Source organism: Bidens hawaiensis, unplaced genomic scaffold, assembly GCF_021521415.1.
Source record: "Bidens hawaiensis isolate Kalapana, Puna unplaced genomic scaffold, B.hawaiensis_p1.1 tig00034993_1, whole genome shotgun sequence".
Classification (NCBI taxonomy): domain Eukaryota; kingdom Viridiplantae; phylum Streptophyta; class Magnoliopsida; order Asterales; family Asteraceae; genus Bidens; species Bidens hawaiensis.
The window spans coordinates 23,141-34,444 of record NW_027496063.1 but is presented as its reverse complement, the minus strand read 5'-3'; the positions used below and the strand labels follow the sequence as shown (position 1 = coordinate 34,444).

At 40.2% G+C, this 11,304-nt stretch overlaps 1 pseudogene across 1 annotated transcript; it reads right to left on the bottom strand.

Moving 5' to 3' along the window:
- Window positions 1-576: 576 nt before the first annotated feature.
- LOC143586802 (bifunctional pinoresinol-lariciresinol reductase-like) lies at window positions 577-3,744 on the bottom strand (annotated as a pseudogene). Its single transcript, XR_013144758.1, has 3 exons — window positions 3,276-3,744; window positions 2,237-2,477; window positions 577-1,025 (listed from the first exon to the last, which is right to left on the bottom strand). The product of XR_013144758.1 is annotated as a bifunctional pinoresinol-lariciresinol reductase-like (transcript).
- Between the last annotated feature and the right edge of the window lie 7,560 nt (window positions 3,745-11,304).

Below are 11,304 nucleotides of genomic sequence, written 5' to 3'. Positions count from 1 at the left end.
TATACTTGTAAATATAATAACACTGTATTAACTAAAAGAAATTACAAGACATAAACTGCATTTTTTAACAACAATTAAACACAAATTACATTGCTTCAAATTTAAGTATCTCGTATTCATGGGGTGGTAGAGATGTGTAATATATGGTATTTCTTTACTAAAGGCAAATTTTTTGGGTGCTTAAAAGATTCCGTCTTTGCCGCAAGATGTAATATCCGGTATTATATTTTTTTTAAACATTAACAAGCACTAATTATTAGAGAGAACTCAAATCAAAAAATAATAATAATAATAATAATAATAATAATAATAATAATAATAATAATAATGATATGATGATGATGACCCTGATCCATGACTCAACTTGTTTTGAATTATATTTTACAATGGTCACTTCAAACTTCAAAGTTTAAATTATTGGGATTTTTATTTTAGCAAGAAGAGATAAGAAAGAAGCTAACTCATAACTGTGTGCTCTTATTAACCATTTTTATAAAATGTCCGGTACAAACAAAAAGACAAATTAAGTTGAAGCAAAGCAAAACAATATTATGCATGACATATCATATATGTGAATCAAAGGTATTGCTTGAGGTAGTCCTCCACTTTGACGTACTTGATATCAGGGTATAGAGCAGAAGCCTCTTCACCATCTTTTCCAATTTCGAAATTTGCAAGACGCCCATGGTAGAATACATGATAGTAATGAGTCAATACCTGCTCCGCATAGTTTTTATCTGCAAACACATTTGCAAAAATCATTATACATGCCAATGATCAACCGGTTTACATACATTATGATAAATTAATAGTGTGATCACCTTTCATGATATTGAGAAACTCTTGTTCTGAGAGAGAGATTTTATGGAGTTCTTTTCCTATGAGCTTCTCCCAAAGTCCCACAACTTCTCTTTGCGAAAGAATGTTTGCCGGTGGCCGGAGATAAAGCGTCTTGTTAAGAGTTCGCGGATCGTCTATGGTTTTGATGGTGTATGCTGCTATGTCATCTTCATCAACGTATATTGCTACATATATGGAAACCACAAGGTGTTAATGTATTTTTTCTATACTTTTTATTTGGTTTATTACATGACAAAAGTTATGCTTATCTGGGCCGGGATTATGAGGCCCAATGTGGTATACCTAGTAACCTAGACGCCAGAAGCCCAGAACTAGAGGTGACCAATGTAACCGGTTAATCGATTTCTAAAAGTATCTCTAACCGGTTAGTACTCGAAAATAACCGTTGGTTTATAACCAATTTTTCATTTGGCACCAGAACCGGTTACAAAATTGGTTAACCGAAACCATTTTTATGTTTTTTAATCATTATTAGTTTTCTTTCCAGGTTACCCATTTTGGTTATACCCAAAACCGGTTAATTAGCCATTGATGACTAATTGGTTATTAAATTAACTAGTTAACCAGCTTGTGCATGTCTAGCCAGAACAACAAGAAGGCCAAAATAGTCCTTTAAGAGTAACACTACTAGAAAACTGGGTAATTGTGATTGCATTTTCGATCACAATTGCTCATTTTTCCAAGTGTAATACCTTTAATTTTGTATTTTTCATTGGTGTTAGAACCAAATACAAATAGATTTAACGGCTAATCGTACAAATAACTAGGATAATTATGCTAACATTAAAGTAATTATTGTTACTCTAAAGTTTTTGAGCTATAGTATTATACTATTATTACTTTACTAATTTTTTGTAGTGCAATTACTCTAATTCAAAATTGTAGAGGTAATATATATATTTTTTTTTTGAAAAGCATCTGTCGTCACAGTAACAGCGATGTCTCACCCAAAGAATCATAATACTTCCCATACCCTATTACCCAAGTTCAAATACCCCTATAATTGTGTTGCCCATATTTCAGAGCGTCCACATGAGTTTCAACCCTAGAAGGAAACCTTAAAAAAATCATCCTAACCACCCCCACCAAAGTGGTGATGGCGTGGAGTGATAATTATTATTGTAGTTATTTGGTTTGCATGTCAATTTTATTTATACCGGATTTCCCTGTTTTATTATTCGTCGATAAAATTTGTTGGGCACCAATTTTTATTATTCACATTTGGAAGCAATGTGTTTGTTTCCTGTCATATTCCATCATTCTTTCAACAAGAGAATAAGATGCCTTAACTAACTGAGATTGATTCCTTGGGAAGTTAACTAGACAAAGATTTGGTAGATGCATGCATGACAAAGTTATGTTGCAGCTAACTTACATTTTACATTGCCATCCCCAAACAATGTGACAGAATCATGTGAAGGAAGAATGTGTCCAAATTGACACAACCCTCCAACAAAGTAACCGGCAAAGCAGTTCGCGGATACGTAGGTGAAAGGGATCCCAGCATCTTCAATGTTTTTTCGTACAGTCATTTTGTCGTCGAATGTCACTCGTCCTGGTTCCATTGCATCAGCCATTTTTGCAGGATCCGTACCAAACTCAGACGGCAAAAACCGCTATTAAGTAATTAATAAATGTTAGCACATTTTGTTAATTAAAACTTCACTGCAACAAAATAATCAACTCTACACACTTTTCACAGACCAAATTTAATTAGTGACGGATTTAAATCTGTTGTAATGGCCGGCCCACTGTCTATTTAAACGGGTTGCTAATTACTATACCACTAGTTAATATAGATTACAGGATAGATTAGGGACTAGACATGTAACAATGTGGCTATATAATTTAGCACACTATGATGTAACATTGTGTAAAGTAAAAATGGTTTAAATCAATTTAATGAAAACTCACCCCAGGTCAAAAATTCGCCGAAAATTCACAAAAAGGCGTCACTAGTCCTATTAGCGATTTACAACCTTTCTTTTCGGTTGTAAAAAGTATGCCATAAAATCCATGTTTTGTAGGCCTCTTTGTTCAAAAATTAATGATATGTGTAAAAACTAATTTTCATAATTGTAATCATAAATATATAAAAAGTGATAAAACTACACTCAAATAACATTAACATACAAATTTTTTTATAAAAAACGTTACTTATTAAAAGTTCCTTCAAGTTATTAAATAATTTAAAAGTTCTGTAATGATACTTATCCTATAAAACTATCTAAATTTTCACAAACTTCATGTGAAAATAAGTAATAGAACACTTTAAATCTTTAACACATAAAAATGTTTTGTAAAACTTTCTGACTAATCAGATTTTGTAGCATCAAAATACTTTAATCTGAAAATAAAATTAACATGATTCCTAAAGCTATATAAGGTAACAACAAAATACGAACCCTACATACCTTAATGTTTCCGGCTTCTTTGATGGCTTCAACAAGTTTAAGCTGAAGGAGTATTTGATGAGAGCGAAAATGCACACCCGATCCCGCACATATAACAACATCTACTAGCTTCAAGGCTTCAACAAGACTGCGATGATTGTTAAACGAGCCAATGACCAAACGAGCTCCCTGCTTCTTGAAGGAAAGCAGCATCTGGATTTTCTCAATATCAACACCGATTTCGGGTCGTTGGAGAACATATGTCTCATGGCCTTGTTCTAAACTGGCTTTCACCAATCTCTTCCCTAAGTATCCGGTACCGCCAATGATCAAAACTTTGCTCTTTAACACCATTTTAGTTATCTATGTGTATTTAATTTGTGTGTGGATTTGATCTATGAGAACATAAAGTCGTTATATAATGAAGTGTTGGAAGCCTTTAAAGTCACTGTTGTTGAAACTTGAAGATATACAGGATTAAAAATATCAAGATATTATTATTAAGGTTTAGCAAATTATGAGACGTCAAGTCATCCTCAATTCATCACCCACCAAATGACCAAATAAAGGTAATTGATACTACTGTTTTTGTAGATTTGTTGCCTCGTACAGTCATTTTCTGTTGCACCAATTAACTTTTAGATCCTCCTAAATTCAGTGAAGCATGTTTCGATTTTTTATTATGAATTACCATGTTACAAATATTTTTATAAATATAGTAAACTTATCATATTTACATATATATATGTATATATATAATTTCTAAAATACTAAATTTTATATAATTTATCATGTCTAAATACTCCCCGAATACTTTCCATCTAAGTTGAGTACTCGCCAGCTTCCCATTTAACTGACATGATTTTAGGTTGTTTAGAATTAACGAGTGTTTGTTGATGTTTAAAAAACATAGGGAAGTAAACAAATAAAGATAATATATAATCAATAAATAACTTCATAAATAAAGAAAATAATTAAATTGAAAAAAAAAAATCAATAAATTGCATGAGACTGATGTACGTGTGACGTCCATGCTACAAATAGGGGTGGGTGGGGGCTTGAATATATGCTTCCGGTCAAATTTGTTTGGATTGTTAGTGCGACTTTTTTATGCTGCAATTAGTGCTAAGGCTGAGGGGTGTGGGGCTTTAGCCGGGGCGCGAAAGACCCTCCGCTCGCGCCCCCAGGCGCGAGCACCACACCACCGGGGCGCGAGAGGGGCGCGAGAGGGGCGCGAGCACGAAAAACAAAGCAGGCGCAAGGGGGGTCGCGGGAGGTGTATGGCGTAAAGGGACTTGGGGAATGGTGAAAGAGACGTTGGAGTGTTTAAAATGAGCCGTTGGCTCTTTATTTAATAAAAAAAATTTTTTTTTTTATTCCTATATATTACCCATTTTATACAACACTTAACACAACTTCAAAAAAAAACCAAACTTACCCATTTCTTTATACAACACTTCCTATATATTACCCATTTCTTTCAAACTTTTTGTTAAAAACATGTCTGGAAATTGGTACCCAAACCTAGATTCAGATTATATTGACGATTTATGGTCGGCACCGGACCAAACGATGTTTTATACGGGGCCGCAAGAAACATCCGGCTTTCAACCATCCAACATACAACCGTCTCCTAACTTTGTTGTTCCAGAGACACAAGAATCACACAGTGATGCTGCGGGACAAAGAAGACGCGTCCACCGGAAAAAACAATTTGCAACGGACGGGTCGGGTTCGGCTTCGACTGGAAGGACGAAACGGAAAACCACTCCGTGGTCATCGGATGAGAAGGAAGCCCTGTGTCGGGCTTGGATAGTCATTTCTGAGGATCGGCGTTGCGGTAATTGTTTTAACGTTTTTAAAAATGATTTTTAATAAAAAAGTTAAATAAAAAAGTTAAATGACTTACAAATTTATTTATGCATTTTGCAGCGGACTACCAAAAGAGCAAGGTCTTTTGGACAAAGGTTAGGGAAACGTTCTATTCGCTCGTTGGGAGTACAGAGCGGAACGCCGATATGATTTCGGGTCGGTGGACCGAAATCAGAAAATTTGTCGGCTTGTTTACTAATCTGTTCAACAGGAACGCCGGTCGTATGAGACCAAGTGGCAGTGACGATTTGGCGGTTTATAATTTCACTGTCGAAGAGTGGAGGCAGGAGTGCCTGCGGAGGTATGGGACGGTGAAGACGTGGGACGATGTAAAGGTGTGGGAGAGGTTGAGAAGGTGTTCTAAGTGGGTTGAGCTGGTGGCGCCGGACGTTGATGCGGAAGTAGGGCCGAAACGGACTAAAACTAGTTCGTCTGGAGCGTACAGCACTTCCGCCGGGTCGGATTGCCGGGTTGGATTCGACCTAAACGTTGCGGGGGAGGAAACGTCTGTAACACCCCGACCAAAGGCGGATTATACATCGGGGCGCCACATATTGTTTCATTACTCGTGACACTATTGGGTGTCAATATTTAATAAATACATTCATTCGCGCACGCGCAGAGTAAACACAAGATAACATAAATCGTCATAAATCAATATATTATAAATCATAATATTCGAACAGCAAAAACTTGTCTTGATACATTTTAATCTAGGTCCAAAATAAAGAAAACTTCCTATGTGTCCACAAGCTCCAGAACAGCTACTGCAAACCTGAACATGTGTTAAAATAAACGTCAAACACTTGCGTGTTGGTGAGAAATCAAGTTTAATAGATAATAATAGATAACAATAAATCTGCGCGCAACACGTGTATGTCTGGTGTTTAACAAGGGTGCAATCAGATTGTGATCAAGCCTAAATAGATCATAGCTCATAGTTCATAGTTCAATCCGTGCTCCCAATTGAGCACAAAAACGAGAAAACATCTGTGCAAGTGTAAACAAAGAAAACCGTAAACGATAGGTCTCCCGTGTTCATCTAATGGATCCATGAAAACTTCGGAATAGGCCGAACAAAGCGGTTAATGATACACACATACAAATAAACAGCCAAGTAAACGTCCTCAACACATGGGATACTGCGCGACTAAAGTTCATAAACAAGTTTAAGACTCTAAGTTTGTACGAACACATGAACATCCCAAAACATTAAAAGCAAAAAGGGATTAGGTACGAGATTACTCACTTGATAAACGATGCGGTGTAAGATAAAGCAAGAACCAACTTTAAACAAGCACAAGTTAACCTATAAATAAGATTATTGTTTTAATGATTGGTTTTAAGTCTTGATTATAAGTTTGCATAAGTAAATTATTATATATATATATTACCGAAAAAGCAGGGCAGAACAGAGAGGAAGACGGAGGCAGAGAGGAGGACGGCAGAGAGAGCAAGGAGCAAGAGAGAATAAGAGAGATTAAGTGTTTTGTGTGTGTAGTGTTAGGAAAAATAATACTATTATTTATAGAGAAACCCTAGGGAACACAATCCCTAGAAAAAGGGGAAAAGATCTCAAAAAGTAAAAGATTCCAAAAGCAAAAGATATCAAAAGATATGGCAGCAGGGAAAAAGAGAAAAAGGCTGACAGGGAACAGTAAAAAGGCATGGGCAGTTCAGAAAAAGGTACTGGTCAAGCATGGAAAAAGCAGATCTCAAAAGATAATGTCAGTCACTTTTTCTGCCAACCAATGGGGTTGGTGCGCATGCTGCGCCGAAAGTAACTTTTCAGACATAAAGCAGATTAGGTCAACAACACAAAAGATAAGACAACACAAAAGCGAATGGCTAGATTAAACAGAAGAAAACTCAAAGGGTTCAGCGCGAGAAAGCTCGAGCGCGAAGGCAGACACAGAAGGTCAAGAGAGCGCGAGCGCGAAGGCAGACGGAACCAACCTTAACGCGTCGCGGAAAGAACTACATTTCTAAGCGCGCCGCGGGAAGAATCACATTTCTTAGCGCGCCGCGGGAGGAACTAAAATTCCTAGCGCGCCGCGGGAAGAACTATAATTCTTCGCGTGTCGAGGGATGAACTACGATTCTTAGCGCGCTGCGAGAAGAACTACAAATCCTTAGCGCGTCGCGGGAAGAACTACCGTTCTTAGCGCGCTGCGAGAAGAATTACAATTCTTAGCGCGCTGCGAGAAGAGTTCGTCTCGCGTATCGCTGTAACAGATGGTCTTCACGCAGGATTCCTTGTAAGGGGTCTGGCGCGTGGAGCTGCGCAGACAACCTTAGGCGGGAAGGAACAAAGGACAAGCAAAGAGTTAGAAGAAAAAGAGGGAAACAAGGCGTAAGGGCGGGACGGCGACAAGAGGGAAAAGAAGGCGGAAAGAGAGAAGAAGAGGGACGGGACGGCGGAAAGAAATAGAGAGAAAGAGGCGGGAAGGAAAATATATTATTATTATTAAAAGTAAAATATACTAATAAATTTTAAATCATAAAAGAAAGAGATCGGATCGGAGAAACGGGTACCTGGGTCGGGTCGGATAGGGGCAGATGTCACAGTCTCCCCTACTTTAAGAAATTTCGTCCCGAAATTTATCTCGAAGTAGGTTGCGCAGAGAACAGGTGCGGGTACTTGATCTTCATTTGATCTTCCCTTTCCCATGTAAACTCGGCTCCGCGCTTGGACTCCCAGCGAACTTTCACGATAGGGATACGACTGCGCTTGGTTTTCTTTACCTCGCGATCCATAATCTCAACAGGCTTCTCAACGAAATGCATAGTTTCATCAACTTGAACTTCAACAAGTGGAATGTGAAGGTTCTCGTCAGCTAAACACTTCTTGAGATTGGATACATGGAACGTTGGATGCACATTACTGAGCGCGGGCGGCAGGTCAAGTCTGTAGGCAACTTTTCCTACACGCGCGAGAATCTTGAATGGACCAACATAACGAGGAGCAAGCTTACCTTTCTTCCCAAAGCGGACAACACCCTTCCAGGGCGACACTTTGAGGAGAACAAGATCACCAACTTGAAATTCGAGAGGCTTCCGCCTACGATCTGCGTAACTCTTCTGTCGGCTCCTGGCAGTCAGCAGATGATCACGGATCTTGGCGATTTTATCGGTTGTCTCTTGAACAAGTTCGGGTCCTGTGATTTGAGCTTCTCCCACTTCGTTCCAACAAATCGGGGAGCGGCACTTACGACCGTAAAGTGCTTCAAATGGGGCCATACCAATACTGGAATGATAGCTGTTATTATAAGAGAACTCGGTCAAAGGCAGGTGCGAATCCCAATTACCTCCAAAATCAAGAACACAAGATCGGAGCATATCCTCAAGAGTTTGAATAGTTCGCTCAGACTGACCGTCAGTCTGAGGATGATATGCCGTACTCATGTCCAAGCGAGTTCCTAGCGCAGATTGGAGAGATTTCCAGAAGCGAGATATAAAACGGCCATCGCGATCGGATATGATGCTCAAAGGAGTACCATGGCGGCAGACAATCTCTTTGACATAAAGCTGCGCGAGCTGCTCAACACGGTAGTTTTCACGAATGGGCAGAAAGTGAGCAGACTTAGTCAAACGATCCACTATTACCCAAATGCTATCATGTTTGCTTGCTGTCAAAGGTAACTTGGTAATGAAGTCCATCGCTACACATTCCCATTTCCACGTAGGAATTTCTGGTTGTTCGAGCAAACCAGATGGGCGTTGGTGTTCAGCTTTCACTTTAGAACAAGTCAGACATTTAGCTACGAACACGGCAATATCCTTTTTCATACCGGGCCACCAATAAGTAATGCGCAAATCCTTGTACATCTTATCAGCGCCAGGATGAATAGAATACCGAGATTTGTGCGCTTCACTCAGGATATCAGCGCGAAGATTCTCATCAAAGGGAATCCAGATGCGATTGAGATAGCAGAGAATTCCACCCAGATTAGGGACAAAGTGCGCTTCCGCGCCACACGCTAACTCGGCGCGAAGGTTACCATTACTGATGGATGCGCGCTGCGCGTCACGAATACGCGATTCAAGGTTGCTTTGGATCGGCGCAAAGTGAAGATGCGTGCGCGGCAAGATACAGTTAAGCTGGCAGGGTTTTCGGCTGAGCGCATCGGCTACCACGTTAGCCTTACCAGGATGATACCGGATCTCACAATCGTAATCGCTGATGAGTTCGTTCCATCGGCGTTGCCTCATGTTGAGTTCCTTTTGATCAAAGATATGCTGAAGGCTTTTATGGTCAGTGTAGAGGATGCACTTAGTACCATAAAGGTAGTGTCTCCAGATCTTCAAGGCAAAAACAACTGCACCAAGTTCGAGGTCGTGAGTTGTATAATTCTTTTCATGAACCTTAAGTTGCCTTGATGCGTAAGCGATAACCTTGCCTCGTTGCATAAGAACACAACCGAGACCTTGGTTGGAGGCATCGCAGTACACGACAAAATCATCATTACCCTCAGGTAGCGCAAGAACAGGAGCTTCACACAACAATCGCTTGAGCGATAGAAAGGCTTCTTCTTGCTTCGAGCCCCAAATATACGGTTTACCTTTGTGCGTTAGAGCTGTTAAAGGCAAAGCGATCTTCGAGAAGTTCGAAATGAAGCGCCGGTAATAACCAGCTAAGCCCAGAAAGGAACGGATCTCAGAAGGAGAGGATAGCGTAATCCAGTTCTTGATTGCTTCAATTTTGGATGGGTCGACATGAATACCCATCTTGTTAACAACATGACCAAGAAACTGTACTTCATCAGACCAGAATTCACACTTGGAAAGCTTAGCATAGAGTTGCTCAGCTCTAAGCTTTTGCAATACCAATCGGAGATGTTGCTCATGCTCGGCCTTGGTCTTAGAATACACCAGAACATCATCGATAAACACGATCACGAATTTCTCCAAGAAAGGCCTACACACCCGATTCATTAGATCCATGAAAACGGCGGATGCGTTGGTTAAACCGAAGGACATGACCAAGAATTCAAAATGGCCATAACGAGTTCGAAAAGCAGTCTTCGGAACATCTTCATCGCGGATGCGCAACTGGTGATAACCAGAGCGGAGATCAATCTTCGAGAAACAAGAGGCACCTTGGAGTTGATCAAAGAGGTCGTCAATACGCGGTAAGGGATACCGGTTTTTAATGGTGAGTTTGTTCAACTCGCGGTAATCAATACACATGCGAAACGATCCATCTTTCTTTTTAACGAACAACACCGGAGCACCCCAGGGCGAAGAGCTAGGGCGAATGAATCCTTTAGCAGTCAACTCTTGAAGTTGGCTTGCCAATTCTTGCATCTCAGCGGGTGCAAGACGATAAGGAGATTTAGCTACGGGGGAAGCACCAGGGACAAGATCAATACGGAACTCGACTTCACGAGCGGGAGGGATACCAGGAAGATCATCAGGAAAAACTTCAGGAAAATCACGCACAACAGGGATATCGCGAAGCTTCTTTTCTTCAGCAGGTTTAACCACATGAGCTAAGAATGCAATACACCTTTTTCGCATGAGTCTTCGGGCTTCGGCGCAAGACATAAGTTTAAGACCGCGGGAGGGTTTTTCGCCGTAGATGTGAAGATCACCATTTTCTCGAGGAATGCGAATCAACTTCTTGGCGCAAATAACTTCGGCGCGATTATTCGAGAGCCAGTCCATACCAATGATAATATCAAAGCTTCCAAGAGGCATGGGGATGAGGTCGATCAGAAAATCGTTTTCGTTAAGGTTAAGTGTGCAATTTTTAATCACAGAGTTAATTAAAACAGTTTCGCCATTAGCCAATTCAACTGAAAAATTCTCTTTTAAATCGTTGCGCGGTCGCGCAAGCTTCTGCTCGAAGGCGCGAGAGATAAAACTTCGATCGGCGCCAGTATCAAAAAGTATAGAAGCATAAAATCCGTTAAGCAAAAATGTACCATTAACTACGTCATTATTCGATTGCGCTTGGTGCGCGGTTATGTTAAAAGCTCGTCCGCGCGTTACTTGGTTCGAAATCTGGTTCACCGGATTCGCTTGCGTAATCTGAACTTGTAGTCTTGGGCACGCGTTCCGGAAATGACTGGGATCACCGCAGTTAAAGCACGATCTGGGTCGTGGGTTTTGGTAGGTTGGTTGTGGATTCTGCGGGTAGACTGGTGGTGTTGGCGCAATTGGGTTGGCGAGAGGG